Source organism: Dendrobates tinctorius, unplaced genomic scaffold (genome assembly GCF_039654945.1).
Source record: "Dendrobates tinctorius isolate UK_male_01 unplaced genomic scaffold, ASM3965494v1 ptg000046l, whole genome shotgun sequence".
In the NCBI taxonomy this organism is placed as follows: Eukaryota; Metazoa; Chordata; class Amphibia; order Anura; family Dendrobatidae; genus Dendrobates; species Dendrobates tinctorius.
In genome coordinates, this window is record NW_027361714.1 from 70,058,092 (window position 1) to 70,080,638 (window position 22,547).

Consider the following 22,547-nt stretch of genomic DNA (forward strand, 5'->3'; position numbering starts at 1 on the left):
TTTAGGAGTTACTGTCAATTTGTCTACTGCCTTCCACCCACAATCCAACGGCCAGACTGAAAGAACTAGCCAAACTGTAAAACAATTCCTGCACTGCTTTATTTCTTACCTCCAGGACGACTGGGTGGACTATTTACCATCAGAATTTGCCTATAATAACTCCAAACATTTTTACATCCCAAAATCTAGTTTTTGCTAACTTTGGCTAGCACCCAGTATTTATTTTTAATCTCCCATTTAATACATCTGTTCCTGCTGTTACAAATAGACTAAGAGCCCCGTCACACATAGCGATCTCGCTAGCGAGATCGCTGCTGAGTCACAAGTTTTGTGACACAACAGCGATCTCACCAGCGAGATTGCTGTGTGTGACAGCGATCAGTGACCGGCCCCCCTGCCAGTATCGCAGATCGCTGTAGGAAAGCCCTGGACTTTTCTTTGGTCGCTGGTCTCCCGCTGGCCAGCACGCATCGCTGCGTGTGACAGGCGGGAGACCAGCGATCAGCTGGTAACTAACGTACACATCGGATATCCAAGGGACATGCGTCCCTTAGAAACCCAATGTGTACATTAGTTACCAGCTCGCTGATGCATGGAGCTGGTAACTAAAGTACACATCGGGTATCTAAGGGACGCACGTCCCTTGGATACCCGATGTGTACCTTAGTTTCCAGCTCCCTGCATCAGCGTGCTGGTAACTAATGAAAACAGTGACGCCGCACGCTCGGCGTCGCTATGCTGATCGCTGGTGAAGCTGTCTGTTTGACAGCTCACCAGCGATCATGTAGCGACTCTCCAGCGATTCTGACGTTGATATCGTTGTCGGAATCGCTGGTGAGTCGTTATGTGTGACGGGCCTTTACAAAGTTGCAGAAAGTTCAGAAAGAACTAACTGAGATGTTACAAAAGGCCCAAGAAGATTACAAAGAAGCAGCAGATAAACATCTCAAAGTCCCTCCTACTCTTCAGGTCAGTGACAAGGTTTGACTCTGTAAACAAAAATTTGAAAATAATCCTACTGTCTTGTAAATTGGGTCCAAAATTAATAGGACCTTTTCACATTTCTGCACAAATTAACCCAGTTGCTTTCCGTTTAAAACTTCCTAACAGTAAGAAAATTCACCCTCTGTTCCATGTATCCTTGCTCAAACCATTCAGTTAGTACCTGTTTCCAGGTAGAAGTCAGACACTTCCACCACCAGGAAAAGTCCATGGTGAAGAGGAGTACATTGTGTATAACAATCTGGACTCTAGAAGATTCAGAGGAAGACTACAATATTTGGTGTAATGGAGGGGTTATGGACCAGAAGATAATTCAAGGGAGCTGGAGGGCAACATTCATGCACCCAGGCTTACAAAAGCTTCTCATCAGAGACATCCAGAGAAGCATGCGCCTTAGATATCCAGAGGCCAGCCTGGAAGGAGGAAAGTACTGTCAGGATTTGAAACCAGTGGCTCTTGTGCACCAAGCTGCAGCTCTTCCCACTGATCTATTCAGCTCACTGGACATTGTCTTCTTGACCCAGATACAAGTACCTGTGTTGTTTCTGATTGGCTCTACCCTTATTGAACACCCTAATTAAACCTGGCATTGTACTTCCTTACTTATGAGATTATTGTGCTACTAGCCTTTAGTCAAGCTTCCTTTCACCTCCTGATCCTGAAAACTACATTGCTGCTCCTGTGTATTGTCCCCTGGCTATTCCTGACTTCACTACCTGCCGGTGCTGCTCCTAGTGGTTGTAATACCACTACTCCATCCCAGGTCAGTCCATATTGAAGGTATTCTATCTACACTGTTGGAATGCATGTCTGATTAAGGGAGATGTTGAGGGCACAGGTGGGGGCCCTAGGAGGCGGCGGAGGAGCCAGAAGCAGTGGAGGAAAAGTTAGATACAGAGTTTGTCCCTCAAGCATTGGGGATTCAATGACTTGTAGAGCAGCCCCTTGACCGCCTGCTCCCACAGCCACCAGAGTCACCCAGTGCCCAGTCAGCGAGATGTAATGCCCTTGGCCATGCTTATTCACCCAAGTGTCTGTGGTGAAATGCACCCTGGCAGACATAGATTTAGTCAAGGAATGGATGATGTTGTCTGCGACATGCTAGTGTAGTGCAGGCACAGCTTTCTTAGAAAAGCAATGGCGACTAGGCAATTGGTACTGGGGGACTGCAATGGCCATCGACTTTAGGAAACCTTCTGTATCTACCAGGCAGAAAGGCAGCATTTCAGTGGCCAACAGATTGGACATTGTAGAGTTCAACCTCTTTGTCCTTCGTAGGAGGAAACAATCTTTTATTTGACCACAACTGTGGTACCATGGGCTGGCTGCAGTGCTGAGAGAGGGCAGAGTATGGTGAACCTGACAAACTGCTGGACCGTGAGAGAGGTCTAGGCGGAGATCTTAAGGTGGATTGAGAAAGTTGCGGTGTGCTTGGTCTCTGAGATCGGTCAAAAACATGTCCGCTTCCATTACAGCTGATGGCGGGCTCTCAGTCAGCGTGACTGGAGAAGGTAAAGAACCCAAGGTTCTTCAGTCGAAGAACTGTGTCTCAATATATGGCACAGTAACAGAGGAGGAGGAAGAAGCAGCAGATGCGATTGGGGTGGCTGATGGTTGTTGAGGTCCACTGCTCCGCATTTTTGCACAGTGGGATTCCCATGGAAAAACATTTTGATTGCGCATGTGAAGGTTCATACATGTAGTAGTCAAATTATTGCACTTTTGACCTCAACTCATTTTTTTGCAAAGTTGGCAGATTATGGGAGTTGGCTCTTCCTTTGCAGTGTCAAAAAAGGCCAAGGCTAGGCAACCCATGCCACCCCTACAAGCTGCAGACCCGTGGACGCTGCTGGTCAGAGGCACAGTTTTGGCTGAGGATGTAATGCTCGTCGTGGCTGCATCACTACATGTCTGCGTCATACAGTGCAATGTAACCTCCTCATTTTCCTCCTCAGAAGACCTACTCAGCAGTGTTCACACCAACTGGGATCTAATACCTCATCATCATAATCACATTCCTCTGTTATCACATTCTTCCTCTTGCCCTGACAGCACAGTACAGTCTGCATGAGCCTCAGATATCTGAGTCTCATCAGGATCACCTCTCTCCCCGGGGGTTAACGTCTGATGACGAGGGTCAGGATGCTGCTTTCCTAACGTATTTCGTCCTGCCCCGGATCCAAGCTAAAAAAAATTTTGGGCGTTGATGCAGATTTCCTTCTCTTGACTCTGCAAAGCTTTTGAGTACACTTCTGATGAACAGATATTCAGACGCACCCATCTGTGGTTCTGTACAGTCAGTTTAGCAGTTGGATAGTTGGGACATAAGGGTAAGCAAGGGGAATTTGGGTGCCACCTCTGTGGACTGTACTGGGTGTGATGTTGAGGTGGAGGAAGAGGAAGAAGATCCACTTGAAGCTGCATTTGCCATTCACTCGAATACATGCTCTTTCTGGGCATCATAGACAAGCCGTACTGCTGTGCATCTTCCAAAGAAAGGTAGTGGTGTAGCCTGTCCAGTAACATAAGTTGTCAGTTGTCTTTGCATAGGACATGACATTGCTTCACTAGTGCTTTCACAAACATTACCACCTACTCCATGTACATCTTGAACACCAAGCCTAATTCCCCTTCCACCACGGCCTCACTTTTTCCCAGTCATAATAATAATAATAAATTTTATTTCTATAGCGCTGACATATTCCGCAGCACTTTACATTTCAGATGGGATTTGTACAGACAATAGACATTACAGCATAACAATTATCACATAGATTATAACAAATACCAAGAGGAATGAGGGCCCTGCTCGCATGCTTACAGTCTATGAGGAAAGAGGTAGACACGAAAGGTGGATGGTAACAGTTGCCCTGATTGTATGAACCAGCCATAATGTTAAGTGTGTAACAGTACAGACACAGAGGGCTAATGGATGCATAAAGCATGTGGGAACATGATGCGGGGAACCTGGTTATGGTAAAACTTTTGGCTGTGCCACACAGGGATAGATTAAGTTAATGTGTTGAGGCGATAGGCCAGTCTGAATAAATGCGTTTTCAGGGCACGCTTGAAATTGTGGGGATTGGGGACTAATCGTATTGACCTGGGAAGTGCATGCCAAAGAATTGGCGCAGCACGTGTAAAGTCTTGGAGACGGGAGTGGGAGGTTCTGATTATTGAGGATGCTAATCTCAGGTCATCAGCAGAACGGAGGGTGCGGGTAGGATGGTATACTGAAAAAAGGGAGGAAATGTAGGGTGATGCTGAGCCATGGAGGGCTTTGTGGGTGAGGGTAATAAGTTTATACTGAATTCTGGAGTGGATGGGTAGCCAGTGTAATGACTGGCACAAGGTAGAGGCATCGGTGTAACGATTGGTGAGTCATGTTACTCAGATAGTGTGGTAGGAGTGTAGTATTAGCAAACAAAAATTAGATTTTAAATTCTGCACCACCTCTGCAAACAGCTGCATTTCAGCGACAGTAAATTCAAAGTTGAAATATGGCATTTTGTATCGTGTTAGTCACGGAAAAAAGAATTGTTTGATTGTGGATGAGGCCTGTATGACAAACAAGTTATGCTACAAACAATTTTTAAATCAGGTCCCTTACTGCAAGATGTTAAGAACAGAATTTTTTGTAGCCTATGGATCAGGCCTCTATAACACACTAGATGCTATAAACTATTTTAAAGTCAGGTCCCCTACTGTGTGCCACTAGGAACAGAAGAATTTTTGTTGGGCCTGTCAATAAGGCCTGCATAATATTGACTAGATGCTCCAAATAATTTAAAAGTGACATGTCACTTACTGTATGATGCTACTAACAGAAAAATTTTTTGGGCCTATCGATAAAGCCTGTATAACATTAACTAGATGCTGCAAACAATTTAAAAGTGACATGTCCCCTACTGTGACGTTAGTAACAGAAGGATTTTTTTGGCCTGTCGATATGGCCTGTATAAGATTGAGTAGATGCTACTAACATTTTAGAAGTCACATGTCCCCTACTATATGACATTAGCAACAGAAGAATTTTTGAGGCCTGTCGATAAGGCCTGTATAAGATTGAGTAGATGCTCCAAACAATGTCAAAGTCACATGTCCCCTATTGTATGATATTAGTAACAGAATAATTATTTTGTGCCTGTTGATAAGACCTGTATAACAGTGACTAGATGCTCCAAACAATTTAAAAGTGGCATGTCCCCTACTGTATGACGTTAGTAACAGAAGAATTGTTTGGGGTCTGTCGATAAGCCCTGTATAAGATTCAGTAGATGCTCCAAACAATTTCAAAGTCACATATCCCCTACTGTATGACATTAGTAATAGAAAATGTTTTCTGTGCCTGTCGATAAGGCCTGTATAACATTGACAAGATGCTCCCAACAATTTTAAAGTAGCATGTCCCCTACTGTATAACGTTAGTAACAGAAGAATTTTTTTGGGCCTGTCGATAAGGCCTGTATAAGATTCAGTAGATGCTCCAAACAATTTCAAAGTCACATGTCCCCTACTGTATGATGTTTGTAACAGACAAATTTTTCTGTGCCTGTCGATAAGGGCTGTCTAACATTAACTAGATGCTCCAAACAATTTAAAAGTGACATGTCCACTACTGTATGACATTGGTAACAGAAGAATTTTTGAGGAGGGAATGGGAACATACAGCAGGATCAATAACAGGGTGGCTATGGAAAGTACGAGATCCAGGATAGAGCCTACAACTATTACCTATCTACCCAACACCAATTACCAGAGAGCGTTTAATGCTCGTCAGAAGATAGGTGTAATAGATGCGTGTCTCAAGCTAGGTATAAAAGATCCCCATTAGAAATTGAATGCCAAAGATGCACATAATCTAGAAAATAGGCTCCAAAAAATTTCAAAGTGAGATGTCCCCTACTGTATGGGAATATGGCCAGCTGTATCACATTCAGGAACAGAAAAAAATTATATATTTTTTTTAATGCGCGTTAGGTCTGCAGACAGGTTCATAACACTGCCAAAACATGACAATGGGGGATATGGCGGGCTGTATTTCATTCAGCAAAAGAAAATATTATAAATTTTTTAATGCGCGTTAGGTCTGCAGACAGATTCATATCACCGATACAAAATGACGTGGGATACGGCAGGCTGTTTCACATTTAGCAACAGAAAAAATTATAATTTTTTTAATGTGCCTTAGGTCTTCAGACAGTTTCATATCACCACAGCACAAAATTACAAGGTGGGATACAGCAGGCCGTCCACATTTATATAGTGAAAAAATATTAATTAGAATGCTATACTTGTGTATGCAGCACAATAAAAGCAGTGCACAACACGTGCCCTGCTGACTTTCTTTGTGGACCTCAGTATGGCCAAAAAAGATAAAAAGTGCTGGAAGGTAAATGTAGCAGTCACACTGGACACTAGCTACCTACAGTATCTATCTGATATACAGTCAACCACCTATTTAAGTAGCTAAATGTGGATACAGCAGGCTTTTTCACATGTAGCCAGTGAAAAAATATTATTTAGAATGCTATACTCGTGCATGAAGCACAATAGAAGCAGTGCACAACACACTTGTAGGACATGTGCCCTGCTGGCTTTGTCTGTGGACCTCAGTAATGGCTCAAAAAAAAGAAAATTCCGGAAGGTAAATTTTACAGCCACACTGGACACTGTTATGATTGAGTCACCGTAGGAGGCAGACACAAAAATAGAAGCTACGTCCAGAAAACGAGAGAAGTTGGCAACTATCAGATTGCAGACCCCTGAACCTATCAACACAACTAGCAGTAGCCGTGGGGGGTTCCTACGATGCCCTAGACCCCTCGATCACAGCCGGAGCGCTAAATAGCCTAAAGACAGAAAAGGAAATCTAACTGCCCCAGAGCAGACCCCAAAGTAAAAGGCAGCCCCCAACATATAATGACGGTGAAGCAAGATGAAAAAACACTCACACAGATAGAAAGATAGGCTGAGCAAACGAGGGGGCCCAAGCTAGCTAAACAGAACAGGAAAGGAAGGTTGCTGTCTGCAATCTGCCAAAACCCTATCAAAGACATAAGCCAACAAGCTGATATGAAAAAGACCCTGAAGCAGCTAGGCTTCAAAAACTAAATCAGCACTCAGGTATTTTCAGAAGACAGAGCTAAAGGAATTCAGCACACCCCAGCAGGGAATGGCAGAAATCCAGAAAAACAAAGCAAAACAAAGTCTAAGCACAAATGCAAAAAGCCGAGCAGAAAACTTAGCTTTAGAGGAGCAGGAATTCAGACTGGCCTCCAAGGATCCCACAGAGAAATCACCCGCAGGGCAGAAGGGCATCGGCAGCCTTATATCCAGTCAGTAACTCCACTCAGCAAGTCATCATCATCAGACTCAGGTGTTTGATAATCAGGCTCACTACCTTTCTTTACCAGAAGAGGGAGTTCCTCGGGCCTCAGTAGTGAAGGGGAAAATGAACTCACAACAGTACCTCCCCCTTGAGGAGGGGTCACCGAACCCTCAACCACGCCACCAGGGAGATCAGGGTGAGCCCGATGAAAGGCACTCACCAATCTTTTGGCATGAATATCAGAGGCAGAGACCCAGGAATTATCCTCCTGACCATAACCCTTCCACTTAACCAAATACTGGAGTCTCCATCTAGCCAGATGGGAATCCAGTACTTTCTCTACCTCATATTCCATGTTACCTTCAACCAATACAGGGTCTGGAGGTGCCACCCCCGGAACAACAGGTTCAACAAACCTCTTCAACAAAGATTTATGGAACACATTATGGATTTTAAATGTGACAGGAAGAGCCAAACGAAAAGAGACCGGATTAATAATCTCCAAAATCTTGTAAGGTCCAATAAATCTAGGCTTAAACTTAGGAGAAGCCACCTTCATAGCAATATTTTTTGATGATAACCACACCATATCACCAATCTTAAACTGGGGACCAATGGTCCTATGTCGGTTGGAAAACCGCTGGGCCTTTTCCTGGGAGAGAGATAACTTATCCACCACTTGGTCCCAGATCTGGTGCATTCTCTCCACCACAGTGTCAACACCTGGGCAGGCAGAGGGCTCCACCTGCCCTGAAGAAAATCGAGGATGAAACCCAAAGTTACAAAAAAGGTGACATCAAAGTGGCAGAACTAGCTCTATTATTTAAAGCAAATTGAAAATGAAACCCAATCATCCTGATCAGCAGAAATAAAACATCTCAAATATGACTCCAAGGTCTGGTTTGTTCTCTCTGTCTGCCCATTGGTCTGAGGGTGAAAAGCAGAGGAGAAGGACATCTGAATTCCCAGCTTGGAACAGAAAGTTCTCCAAAATCTAGACACAAACTGGACTCCTCTGTCAGATACAATGTTCTCAGGAATCCCGTGCAAGCGAACCACCTGTTGTAAAAACAGGGGCACCAACTCAGAGGAAGACGGCAACTTAGGGAGTGGTACAAGATGAACCATCTTAGAGAACCTATCACAAATCACCCAAATAACAGTCATCCTTTGAGAGACAGGCATATCAGAGATGAAATCCATTGAAATATGGGTCCATGGCCTCTTGGGAACAGGCAAAGGCATCAACAACCCACTAGAGCGAGAACACGATTTAGACCGGGAGCAAGTCCCACAGGACTGCACAAAATTCCTGACATCACGAGACAAGGAGGGCCACCAAAAAGACCGACTCACCAGATCTCTAGTACCAAAAATACCTGGATGACCAGCCAAAGCAGAGCAATGAACTTCAGACGTCACTCTCTTCTTCCACTGGTCAGGAACATACAACTTTCCACTGGGACAACGCTCAGGTTTGTCCTCCTGGAACTCTTCCAGAGTACGTCTTAAGTCGGGCGAGATGGCAGAAAGAACTACCCCTTCGTCTAAGATGGTGGCAGGCTTGGTCACCACAGGAGAATCAGCAAAGAAGCTCCTAGAGAGGGCGTCTGCCTTGACATTCTTAGTTCCAGGAAGAAAAGAAACCACAAAATCAAAACGTGTAAAAAACAAGGTCCACCTAGCCTGTCTAGGGTTCAAGCGCTTAGCCGACTCTAGGTAAATCAAATTCTTGTGGTCAGTGAGGACCACGACTTGATGCTTAGCTCCCTCCAACCAATGTCTCCACTCCTCAAATGCCCATTTCATGGCCAACAGTTCCCGATTCCCCACATCATAGTTACGTTCAAATGGAGAGAACTTTCGGGAAAAGAAAGCACAGGGATTCATTTTAGATGTTACAGGATCCTTTTGGGACAAAACAGCTCCTGCACCAATCTCACAGGCATCCACCTCTACCTGGAACGGAAGTGAGACATCAGGTTGCCGCAAAACCGGGGCGGAGGTGAATCTTCGCTTCAGCTCCTGAAAGGAAGAAACAGCCTCCGGAGACCAATTTAACACATCAGCACCCTTCTTAGTCAAATCAGTCAATGGCTTGGCAATACTAGAAAATTTTGCTATAAATTTCCGATAAAAATTAGCAAAACCCAAAAACTTCTGTAGGGCCTTCAAAGAAGTTGGCGGAACCCAATCGTAAATGGCCTGTACCTTGGCCGGGTCCATTTCAATAGTTGACGGGGACAAAATAAATCCCAAAAAAGAAATCCTCTGTACTCCAAAAAGGCATTTAGATCCTTTGACATACAGGGAATTCTCCCTCAAGATCCGGAACACAGTCCAAATATGTTCCACATGAGAATCCCAATCTTTGGAGAAGATCAAAATATCATCCAGATAGATAATCAAAAATTTATCAACAAAATCTCGGAAAATATCGTTCATGAAGCACTGGAAGACAGAAGGGGCATTAGTGAGCCCAAAAGGCATCACCAGGTACTCAAAATGTCCCTCCGGAGTATTAAACGCCGCCTTCCATTCATCCCCATGCTTAATGCGAATAAGATTATATGCCCCCTGAGGTCAAGCTTGGTAAACTAGCAAGCACCTTTAACTCTGGAGAATAGATCAGAAATCAGGGGTAACGGATACTGATATTTAACAGTAATTTTGTTGAGGGCACGATAATCAATACAAGGTCTTAATGATCCATCCTTTTTGGCTACAAAAAAAAAACCGGCACCTAAGGGTGACGAGGATGGTCTAATATGACCCTTCTCCAACGCCACCTTAATATAGGATCGCATAGCCTCGTGCTCGGGTACAGATAAATTGAAGAGCCGACCCTTGGGAAATTTAAACCCCGGGCTCAGTTCAATTGCACAGTCATAACTCCTATGAGGAGGCAGAGACACAGACTCATTCTCACTAAATACATCATAAAAGTCCGCCAAATAATCAGGAACATCATGCGACTGAGGAGAGGTGGAAAACACCGGAGCCTCACTAAAGGCACACCGACAACCCCAACTCACCACAGACATAGATTTCCAATCCAAAACTGGATTATGAATTTGTAACCAGGGAAACCCCAGAACAATAGTATCATGCAGATTATGCAACCCCAAAAATCTGCAATTTTCTTGATGGTCTGAGGCGACCCGCATTACCACCTGGGTCCAAAACTGAGGTTTATTTTTAGCCAAAGGAGTAGCATCAATCCCCCTCAAAGGGATAGGCGTCTGCAGAGGTGTCATCGGAAATCCACAACGTTTAGCAATCCAAGTCCATTAGGTTTAGGGCTGCTCCCGAATCCACAAAAGCCTTGGCGGAAAATGTGGACAGGGAGCAGATCAGAGAACGTGTGTGCAAAGCGTTTCTCTCGTTTAGGACAGACAGAAATAATATGCGAGGCATCTCCACAGAAGAAACACAACTTATTACGCCTTCTGATCTCCTGACGCTGCTCTCTGGAAAAAACTCTATCACATTGCATAGGTTCAGACATTTGTTCAACAGGTGGCAACACCTCTTGTGCAGCTTTGCGTTCGCGCAAACGCCGATCAACCTGAATGGCTAATGACTAGAGTTGAGCGAAACGGGTCGAAAAATTTCAAAAGTCGCCGACTTTTGGCAAAGTCGTGTTTCATGAAACGAAACCCGACCCTAGGATGAGGTCGGCCACGAGGTCGGCGACTTACGCGCCAAAGTCGCGTTTCAAAAGTTTGTTTTGCGCTCTTTCAGCCAATCAGGATCCACGGACACTGTGGGCAACGTGATGACATAGGCAGGGGTCACCACCATCTTTCAGAAGGACATGCAAGTGATTGGCTTGCTTTGGTGGGCGTCACAGGGGGTATAAAAGGGCGTGCACGCCGACCGCCATCTTACTTCTGCCGATCTCAGTATAGGGAGAGTTTGCTGCTGATTCTGTAGGGAGAGTGTTAGGCAGGGAAGAAGACAAAAAAACTGCTTCTGCTGCTAGCGATTTGGCCTGCACAACACACCAGTCACTGTGTGTGCAGTGCAAGGGGAGGCTATATAGTGGTATATCAGTGGTGTTGGTTGTTGGGCTGCCTTCTAAGGCTTCCTGACATTCCTGCATTGCTGTTTACCCACTGCTCCGCAAACTGCTTTTTTAAAAGCAATCCCAATTTTTTTTTTGTCCTGCTGAGAAGAAAAAAAAACTGCTTCTGCTGCTAGCGATTTGGCCTGCACAACACACCAGTCACTGTGTGTGCAGTGCAAGGGGAGGCTATATTGTGGTGTATCAATGGTGTTGGTTGTTGGGCTGCCTTTTAAGGCTTCCTGACAGGCTGGCATTGCTGTTTACCCACTGCTCTGCAAACTGCTTTTTTAAAAGCAATCCAATCTCCCTTATCCTCTAGTCACTTTTGTCACAGCTGTGCCATCGAGCCTGTGACATAGCGCTCAGATATCAGTGGGCCTCACACAATCCAAAAGTGTCCAGTGTCCACAAGTGTCTGCAGAAATTCAAAATCTCCCTTATCCTCTCGTCACTTTTGTCACAGCTGTGCCATCGAGCCTGTCACATAGCGCTCAGATATCAGTGGCCCTGAAACAATCCAAAAGTGTCCAGTGTCCACAAGTGTCTGCAGAAATTCAAAATCTCCCTTATCCTCTCGTCACTTTTGTCACAGCTGTGCCATCGAGCCTGTCACATAGCGCTCAGATATCAGTGGGCCTCACACAATCCAAAAGTGTCCAGTGTCCACAAGTGTCTGCAGAAATTCAAATTCTCCCTTATCCTCTCGTCACTTTGGTCACAGCTATGCCATCGAGCCTGTCACATAGCGCTCAGATATTCATTGGGCCTCACACAATCCAAAAGTGTCCAGTGTCCACAAGTGAGTGCAGAAATTCAAAATCTCCCTTATCCTCTCGTCACTTTTGTCACAGCTGTGCCATCGAGCCTGTGACATAGCGCTCAGATATCAGTGGGCCTCACACAATCCAAAAGTGTCCAGTGTCCACAAGTGTCTGCAGAAATTCAAAATCTCCCTTATCCTCTCGTCACTTTTGTCACAGCTGTGCCATCGAGCCTGTGACATAGCGCTCAGATATCAGTGGGCCTCACACAATCCAAAAGTGTCCAGTGTCCACAAGTGTCTGCAGAAATTCAAAATCTCCTTTATCCTCTCGTCACTTTTGTCACAGCTGTGCCATCGAGCCTGTCACATAGCGCTCAGATATCAGTGGGCCTCACACAATCCAAAAGTGTCCACAAGTGTCTGCAGAAATTCAAAATCTCCCCTGTCCTATAGACACCTTGTACCTTGTTTTACATTACTATATAGTTTGTTGGATTTTGTCTACATTTCTACCAAAAATGAGGAAGGCTGGTGGAAGAGGCCGTGGAATTGGGCGGGGGTTGGCAGCTGGTAATGATGGTGTTGGTGGTGGATCTGATGGTAGTGGCAAGAGCAAAATAGGACCGAATGCAGGAGGTGTTGAGCCTGCGTCATCGTCTGGCTACATAAGGCCTCGAACGCTTAGTTTTCTAGGAGTTGGCAAACCGCTTTTAAAGCCAGAGCATCAGGAAAAAGTTTTGTCTTACATTGCTGACTCAGCCTCCAGCTCTATCGCCTCCTCTTCTTCAGTTGTAAAAAGTAAAAGCACTGAGTCGTCATTGGAGGCTCATGTTCATGAACCACACCTTTCCTTGTGTCCTTCACCCCAACCAAGATTGAAGGATGACGCAGGCCATACTACTGATTACTCCATGGAGCTGTTTTCACATACCATGCCTGGATTATCAAGTGAAATGGTGAATTACCCAGGCCAAGATGAATCTGACATGGAGTGCACTGATGCACAGCCGCTGATGGATGATTCTGCTGGTACATTCACTCAGAGCACTACATTGTCCTCGCAGTGTACAGAGCCAGATTCTGACCCTGATGAGACTCAGGTGCCCCTTCCCGCACACTATGCCACCATACACGGTGACACAGAGGAAGGTGCACATGACATAGAAGAGGAGGTGATGGATGACCCAGTTGTTGACCCAGATTGGCATCCATTGGGGGAAGAGGGTGCTGCTTCCAATAGCTCAGATGAGGAGCATCCACAGCAGACATCGACATTGCAACAGCTGTTATCTGGCAGGCCCGGAGCACTCCAAAGACAGGTTCCAAACATCAAAAGAGTTGCTGGACAGCTTGTCCAGAGGGTCAAAAGATCACAGCGTGCTAGGCCGCAAAATGTCTGCCAAAGTAGGAAGAGTGCAGTGTGGCACTTTTTTGACCAAAATCCTCATGATCAGGCCAAGGTTATCTGTAAGAAGTGCGCAAAGACCTTTAGCCGAGGGAAAAATCTGAAAAATTTGAATACCAGTTGCATGCTTAGACATTTAACCAGCATGCTTGCAAGCGTGGACACAACACCAAACCTCAAGTGCCACATGTGCAACTGATCACAACGAAGGTAGTCAGCAACGCTACATTGTTTCCCCCACTGTAAGCCCACCGGTTAGCACAGTAGCAAATGTTGAGGTGTCGTTGCAAGGCCAAAGCAGTCAGGGAATCCCACTGTTATATCAATGAAAGACTGATTCTAGGCCATCAGAAAGAACACCAACTCCTTCACCATCATCAACCCTCTCTCAGTCCGCCCTGTCCACCGCTACTTCCACCATATGCAGCTCTCAAGTCCAGCTCACCCTCCCAGACACTATGAGTAGGTCAAGAAAGTACTCAGTCTCTCATCCGCATACACTGGGTTTGAACGCCCACATTGCCAAACTAATCTCTTTGAGATGATGCCCTTTCGGTTGGTGGAAAGCACAGCTTTCCGCGAACTCATGGCCTATGCAGTACCACGCTATGACCTACCCAGTCGCCACTTCTTCTCTCGCAAAGCCATCCCAGCCCTCCACCATCATGTGAAAGACCGCATTGTCCAAGCACTCAAGCAGTCAGTGAGCGGAAAGGTGCACCTCACAACTGATGCATGGTCCAGTCGGCTGGCCAGGGCCGTTACGTGTCCATCACTGCGCACTGGGTTAATGTGGTGGATGCAGGGTCCACAGGGGACAGCGGTGGTGGGACAGTGCTGCCTAGCCCACAGTATAGGAAACAGTTGGCTGTAGGCGTTCGTCCCTCCTCCTCCTCCTCCAGAAGCGAAAGCTCGTCCACAGAGCGCAGTCGTACGAGCACTCCATCTGCAGCTGCCACAGTTGCACACGATGTGTCCCCCTATCGAGCAGCTAGTGGAAAGCGTCAGCAGGCTGTGTTGCAGATGATGTGTTTGGGCAACAGACACACCGCCGAGGTGCTGGCCGAGTACTTGAAGCGACAAACTGAGTCATGGCTGGGCAGTGTACATCTTGAGGCAGGCAAGGTAGTTAGTGATAACGGCCGTAATTTTGTGGCAGTCATAGCCCTTTCAAAACTCAGCCATATACATTGCTTGGCTCACACCTTGAACCTGGTGGTGCAGTGCTTCCTCAAAAATTATCCGGAGTTCACAGCCCTGCTCCAGAAGGTGCGAAGACTGTGCGCGCACATCCGCCGGTCGCCTGTACACTCCGTTCGTATGCAGAAGCTGCAGCGATTGCTCCACCTTCCCAACCACCGCCTCATTATCGACATTGCAACAAGGTGGAACTCCACCCTGCACATGGTGGAGCGGCTGTGCGAGCAGAGGCAGGCCATAATGCATTTGTGGGAGGATACACGGCCAGGCACTTTGAGAGCAGACATGGAGTTGACAGGTGTGCAGTGGTCGAAGCTGAAAGACCTCTGTAAAGTCCTTCAGTGTTTTGAGGAATGCACACGGCTGGTAAGCGCAGACGACGCCATCCTAAGCATGAGCATCCCACTTATGCGTCTGCTCATGCAAACTTTGACGCACCTTAAGGAGCAGGCGTCTGCAGCCAATGTTGATGAGGAGGAAGAGGAGGAGGGAATCCTTGATGACATTCAGCCATTGTCTGCTCAGGGACCTCTCCTGGACGAGGTGGAGGAAGAAGAGGAGGAGGAGGAGGATGATGATGGGGATGATTACTTAGGGGAGGAGGATGCATCTCGTGGGGCAAGTGAAAATGTTGGCGTGGCAAGGTCTGGTACAGGGTTTGTGCGTGACTGGAGGGATGTGGATTTGCCAGAAAGGGCTCCTCCAACCAGCACTCGCAGTGCATCATTGACACCGGGAACATTGGCCCACATGTCAGATTATGCCTTGCAGATCCTAAAAAGGGACCCATGCATTGCCAAAATGATGAACGATGACGACTACTGGTTGGCCAGCATCCTGGATCCACGCTATAAAGGCAAATTACAAAACATCATGCCACAGGAGAACCTTGACCTAATATTGGCTAATAAACAAGCAACTCTGGTAAATCGGTTGCTTTAGGCATTCCCAGCACACAGCAGCGGTGATGGTTCTCACACGAGCCGTACGGGCCGGGGGCAGCTTGGCAGAGGTGTTCGTGGTGCACACAGCAGAAGTGGCATTGGAGACAGGGGTTTCATGACAATGTTGTGGACTGATGTTTCAAATACCGCTCACACAACTGGTAATACTGCATCGATGGAAAGTGACAGGAGACAGCAGTTGTCAACTATGGTTACAAACTACTTTTCCTCCCATATCGATGTTCTCCCACACAGGTCATTCCCCTTTGACTATTGGGCCGCTAAACTGGACACCTGGCCTGAATTGGCCCAATATGCCTTACAGGAGCTCGCTTGCCCAGCTGCAAGTGTGCTATCGGAAAGAGTCTTCAGTGCAGCTGGATCAATCCTGACAGAAAAAAGGACCCGTCTGTCAACCCAAAATGTGGATGATCTAACCTTCATTAAAATGAACCATGCATGGGTTTCCAAGGGTTTTGTCCCACCTTCCCCTGATGACACATAGGGTGACAGAAAAATGGCTTGCTTTGGTCCACCTCTTCCTGGGACTTCACCTATTTCGCCTTTTGCATCAGCTGAATGTCCAACATCAACATATGCCACTTTCTAAAACTCCCTAACTGTGCTGCCTCCCCCCCCATGGCCGGGGTCACCACCTAGCGCATGACACCGTGCGAGTGCCGTTGCCCTGGACAGGTGGGTAGGCCGACTCTTGGGTGCGGGCACTGGCACAGGGTCCCTCATAGTGCAATCAAGTGTCTCTGACGGTGGTGGTGCACACCCGCCGTCAGACACACCGCCGTACTATGAGGGGCCCAGTGCCAGTACCGACGCCCACGAGTGGGCCCCCCTTGCTTGGGCAGGGCCCCAGCATTTGCAATCTTTACCTCTCCCTGCTCCTCCGCTGTGTAATCTGGCCCGTCAAATCCATACTGTGCCTGACACAGTCTGAGCCTGCCTCCTGATGTACAGACATATATTTTGAATGGGTACGCTATCCATACATGTTATCCGGGGATACGGTACCCTTTCTAACCTTTGTGCAATCACGTGCAAGCCATACTGGGCCTAACACCGTCTGAGCCTGCCTCCTGATGTATAGACATATATTTTGAATGTGTACGCTATCCATACATGTTATCCGGGGATACGGTACCCTTTCTAACCTTTGTGCAATCACGTGCAATCCATACTGGGCCTAACACCGTCTGAGCCTGCCTCCTGATGTACAGACATATATTTTGAATGTGTACTCTATCCATACATGTTATCCGGGGATACGGTACCCTTTCTAACCTTTGTGCAATCACGTGCAATCCATACTGGGCCTAACACCATCTGAGCCTGCCTCCTGATGTATAGACATATATTTTGAAGGTGTACGCTATCCATACATGTTATCCGGGGATACGGTACCCTTTCTAACCTTTGTGCAATCACGTGCAATCCATACTGGGCCTAACACCGTCTGAGCCTGCCTCCTGATGTATAGACATATATTTTGAATGTGTACGCTATCCATACATGTTATCCGGGGATACGGTACCCTTTCTAACCTTTGTGCAATCACGTGCAATCCATACTGGGCCTAACACCGTCTGAGCCTGCCTCCTGATGTACAGACATATATTTTGAATGTGTACGCTATCCATACATGTTATCCGGGGATACGGTACCCTTTCTAACCTTTGTGCAATCACGTGCAATCCATACTGGGCGTGAGAACGGCTGGCGAGCTGTTAAGCAAGCTACAGCACCTGTGGTTTGCACACGTAAGTTTTTCATTTTTTCAGGAATGACGGTTAGGCCTAATTCCGGAACTGCGGTTGACCTGCACTTACTGGGAAATCATTGTTCGCGGGTAATAATTGTCATCAGTGATCCCCATCACTAACGTTGTTCAGCGGGTTATCTGCACCTGTAAGCGACAAACGCTGGCCTTTTCAGTGTAGCGCACATGCAGCCACGGACATGTAATGGCATGACACACCAGTTATTGGCCAATCTCATGTGCCAGAGCCTCACGTGTCCCTCTAGTAAGCCGGACTCGGACCGCGGGGCATGACGGAGTCTCGTTCGTTAACGGAATTAAGCTTGCAATGTGTGCATCTGTTCTGTAGCTGGCATGGTTGAGGTTTCCCAGGTGGAGTCGAATTTAACCGTAGGCTCCACTCCTGGTGGTGCCCTTCTGGACATTCCTTTAAGGTTCAGCTTTGCAACCATACTGCCCACGTAAAACAAACACTTTGCCTTCATGAACGCTGTTTGGAGGGTCATGACTCGTGGGAATAACGCCGCCCAATCAGTTAACCTGCTAGAGAGATCGTTCGTTGCTCCCAAGCATGACTTCACACTCCCTATGAAGAAGGTAATGTCACTGTGGCGACCGTACTCCTGGGGGCGACACAAGTGCACTGATGCCCAGCCACTGCTCGATGAATCTGCTGGTACATCGACCCAGACCACTACATTCCCCTCGCACGCTACACGGCCTGAATCTGACCCTGATGAAACTCAGGTTACCCTTCCCATATACAGATCCATCTTACACGGTGACAAAGAGGAAGCTGCAGATGAAAGTGCAGGTTCGGCCCACCCGCCATCAGACACACCACCGTACTATCAGGGGCCCTGTGCCAGTGCCGTCGCCAACGAGTGGGCTCCCCCCCTGCTTGCTCAGGATCACAGCACTTGCAAAGTTGAAATACTGTGCAGTGAGATGGAAGATGGGGACGACGAGGAGTCCAGACAAGTACAGGGATTCCCTAGCGAGGAGACTTATTTGATTGTTTTCAATGTTGGGACAGCAATTTTTGGGGAGCACTATACTCTGGAGAATGATAGATGGGGCCCACCATACACTGGAACATTCCAAAGGTGGACATCAGACACTGGAGCAGCATTTACAGGGCCCATTATACACTAGAGCATTAGAAATGGGGCCCATTATGTTTGGAGCATTATTTGGGCCCATAAGACAGTGGAGCTTCATCCATGGGGACCAACATATACTGTAGCATTATGTGGAGCTCATCATATACTGTTTCAAACATTATATGGGACCAATGATTCTGTATGGAGAAATAGATGGGCCTCGTCATGAGATGTAAAAAGTGAAGTATTTTTCATTGTACTATACCGCTATTTCTCTGCCGTATCGGAGCATGATGAGTTGTGGTATTATGTGTTAAAGGGGCGCTCTTTCGCCCAGGGCACATGAAAACCTGGAGCCAGCCCTACCCCCCCAACTTTAGCCAAATAACCCCCATTTTTCAGTGCGTAACTTGTATTATGAAGTTAATTAAGGTTGACAAGCTTAAGTAAGAAGAATTGATGCTTTTGGCATTCAAATGGGTACTGTAGGTGTATTTCCTGTCCTCCTCTCACTGCCGACTTTTATTCCCCATTGACTTACATTGGGTTTCGTGTTTCGGGACGACCCCGACTTTTCCCTGTAATCGGACGATCTTGCTCGACCCGACTTTTGGAAAAGTCGGGTTTCACGAAACGAAACGCGACCCTAAAAAACCAAAAGTTGCTCAACTCTACTAATGACATAGAATCGTCAAGACCAGAGGGAACAGGAAATCCCACCATAGTATCTTTTACGGCTTCTGACAACCCCTTCCGAAAGAGAGCAGCCAAGGCATTATCATTCCAGGTAGTAAGTACTGCCCACTTTCGGAATTTTTGACAGTACAATTCTGCAGAATCACGACCCTGGTTCAATGCCAGCAGGGTCTTTTCAGCCTGATCAATGGCATTAGGTTCGTCATGCAACAACCCCAAGGCCTGAAAAAATGCGTTCACATTAGTCAGAATAGGATCATCTGGTTTCAAAGAAAACGCCCAATCCTGGGGATCGCCACGCAGCAAAGAGATGACAATTTTAACCTGCTGCGCGGAGCTCCCTGACGAGTTAGGCTTCAAGGCAAAAAATAATTTACAATTATTTTTGAAATTCAAAAATTTAGACCGATCCCCAAAAAATACATCAGGTGTAGGAATCTTTGGTTCAGCAGCATGTGAATGAGCAAGGTAGGCATAAATTCCCCGCACTTCCGCAGCGAGCTGCTCCACACGATCAGACAATTGCTTTATCTCCATTGAGAGAAAAAAAAATTCCCCCTACGGCCTCAGAGATATAGAGGAAAAAATATACACACTTTTTTTTTTTTTTTTTTTACAATTCTTTCCTGCTATTGAGTACCCTAGGATCTGCGGTATGGCGGGTGATTCTGTTATGATTGAGTCACCGTAGGAGGCAGACACAAAAATAGAAGCTACGTCCAGAAAACCAGAGAAGTTGGCAACTATCAGATTGCAGACCCCTGTACCTATCAACACAACTAGCAGTAGCCGTGGGGGGTTCCTATGATGCCTTAGACGCCTCTATCACAGCCGGAGCGCTAAATAGCCTAAAGACAGAAAAGGAAATCTAACTGCCCCAGAGCAGACCCCAAAGTAAAAGGCAGCCCCCAACATATAATGACGGTGAAGCAAGATGAAAAAACACTCACACAGATAGAAAGATAGGCTGAGCAAACGATGGGGCCCAAGCTAGCTAAACAGAACAGGAAAGGAAGGTTGCTGTCTGCAATCTGCCAAAACCCTATCAAAGACATAAGCCAACAAGCTGATATGAAAAAGACCCTGAAGCAGCTAGGCTTCAAAAACTTAATCAGCACTCAGGTATTTTCAGAAGACAGAGCTAAAGGAATTCAGCACACCCCAGCAGGGAATGGCAGAAATCCAGAAAAACAAAGCAAAACAAAGTCTAAGCACAAATGCAAAAAGCCGAGCAGAAAACTTAGCTTTAGAGGAGCAGGAATTCAGACTGGTCTCCAAGGATCCCACAGAGAAATCACCCGCAGGGCAGAAGGGCGTCGGCAGCCTTATATCCAGTCAGTAACTCCACTCAGCCAGTCATCATCATCAGGCTCAGGTGTTTGATAATCAGGCTCACTACCTTTCTTTACCAGAAGAGGGAGTTCCTCGGGCCTCAGTAGTGAAGGGGAAAATGAACTCACAACAGGACACTATCTAGCAACACTATCTGACTGATATGCAACCGCCTAACTAACTAGCTAAAATCTTGCTGTTAACAGTGCCAGTGTCAGTTGCAGCCTCTCTGCTCTGTTACAGTGTCAAAATGGTGCTAAAACAAGATGTCCGTTATTTATATGGAGAGGGACATATAATTTGAGCAGCCAATGACACAACCTGTTGTGTCAGGACATTGTGTGTGTTTCCTGCGCCCTGCCTGGCAATGTGCACATATAAAGTTAGGAGAAAAAAAAAAAGACTGTCTACAAGAACGCCGCACCATTGAGCTTTGCAAACCCCCTCCCTCATCAAACACATGCCAAACTCTCATGATACATCACGATTATCGTTGCTAAAATGCTGAAAATATTTTTTGTGGCAAAACAAATATTTTGCCACACTTTTACCGAATGTTACCAATTTTTACCGATTTTATAAAATTTTGTTCGGGTTTCCGATCACGAATCCGACTGTGCCGTATTCATGTCGAGTTTATGTTTGGCGATCATTTTTGAAAAAATTTGCTCATCACTAATGTTAACATCTTATGTTTATAACAAGCATGATGTAATTCTGTGGTAGATAATGGTAACATGAAGAAAGGCTCGCCCACACAATTACACAATAAATGCCTAGTATAAAAATAACATGGACATTTAAAGAGGATGACAACATTGCCCAGAAGTTTTAGGATTACATAAGCATTTTAAAAGATTTGCATTTGCTTCCTCAGGCAAGATATGTAAGTTTTTATAATGGATGCCAAGTGGTGATATATTATAATTACCATATTTAGTAACATTACCAGCTGATTAAAGTTTATTTAATTGCTGCAAGATATATGTTGTGATATGTAACATAACATCATTGCTTAAAAAAATCAATTAATGTCTGACATCATGCGCTCAACTGTGTTTAAAGAGTAACTTCACTTTTGATGAGATGTTATGTTTACAGCGATAGATAATAAAGGACTTTTACTCAATGAAATATGCCAAAATGAAATATGCCAAAATTCTGGCTTACATTTTCTTACGTGTCTGTCACCATATTCAGTAATTGTCACAGAGCGCAGCAAAGTGAGAGGTTTGCTTTCGCAGTGAATGAGCATAGTTGACATGTACACCTGTGCTCAAAAATTGGTACACATTTCAGGACCGAAGTAAGACACATAATAAGTACACAATATCAGGGAAAGGGGAGAGGGTGTGTTTCCACGTAGCGTATTGGCAGCAGCTCCGCTCAAAGTGCTGCCCCCTTTTGTAAGCGCAGTGATTTCGCATGTGTCCATTGAACACATGCGGAATCACCGCATCCTATACATAGGGTACCGTTACACTAAGCGATGCACAAGCGATCCCGACAACGATATGGATCGCTGGTGCATCGCAAAGTGGTCGCTAGTGAGCTGCCACACAGGCAGATCTCACCAGCGACATAGCTGCGGTCGGGGGTCGCTACTTATCTGTCAGATTCGGCGATCCTGACGTCCTCCGCCCGCGTCCACGCGTCGCTCGTCGGCGCCACAGGAAGCCCAGCAGGAAGCGCCCGACGAGAAATGGTCCAGGATATTCTCGCGCGATCAGCGACAGACAGCAGGGGAGCCAGTCGGAGGTATGTATCACATGTAGCGATATCGCTAGCAATATCGCTGCTACGTCACAAAACCAGTGACGTTACAGCGATATTGATAGCGATATCGCTATGTGTAACGGGCCCTATAGCCTGTGTAACTTATCTTGGAGACTGAGCGCCTCTGCAAGATAAATAGATGTAAGGGTCGGCCA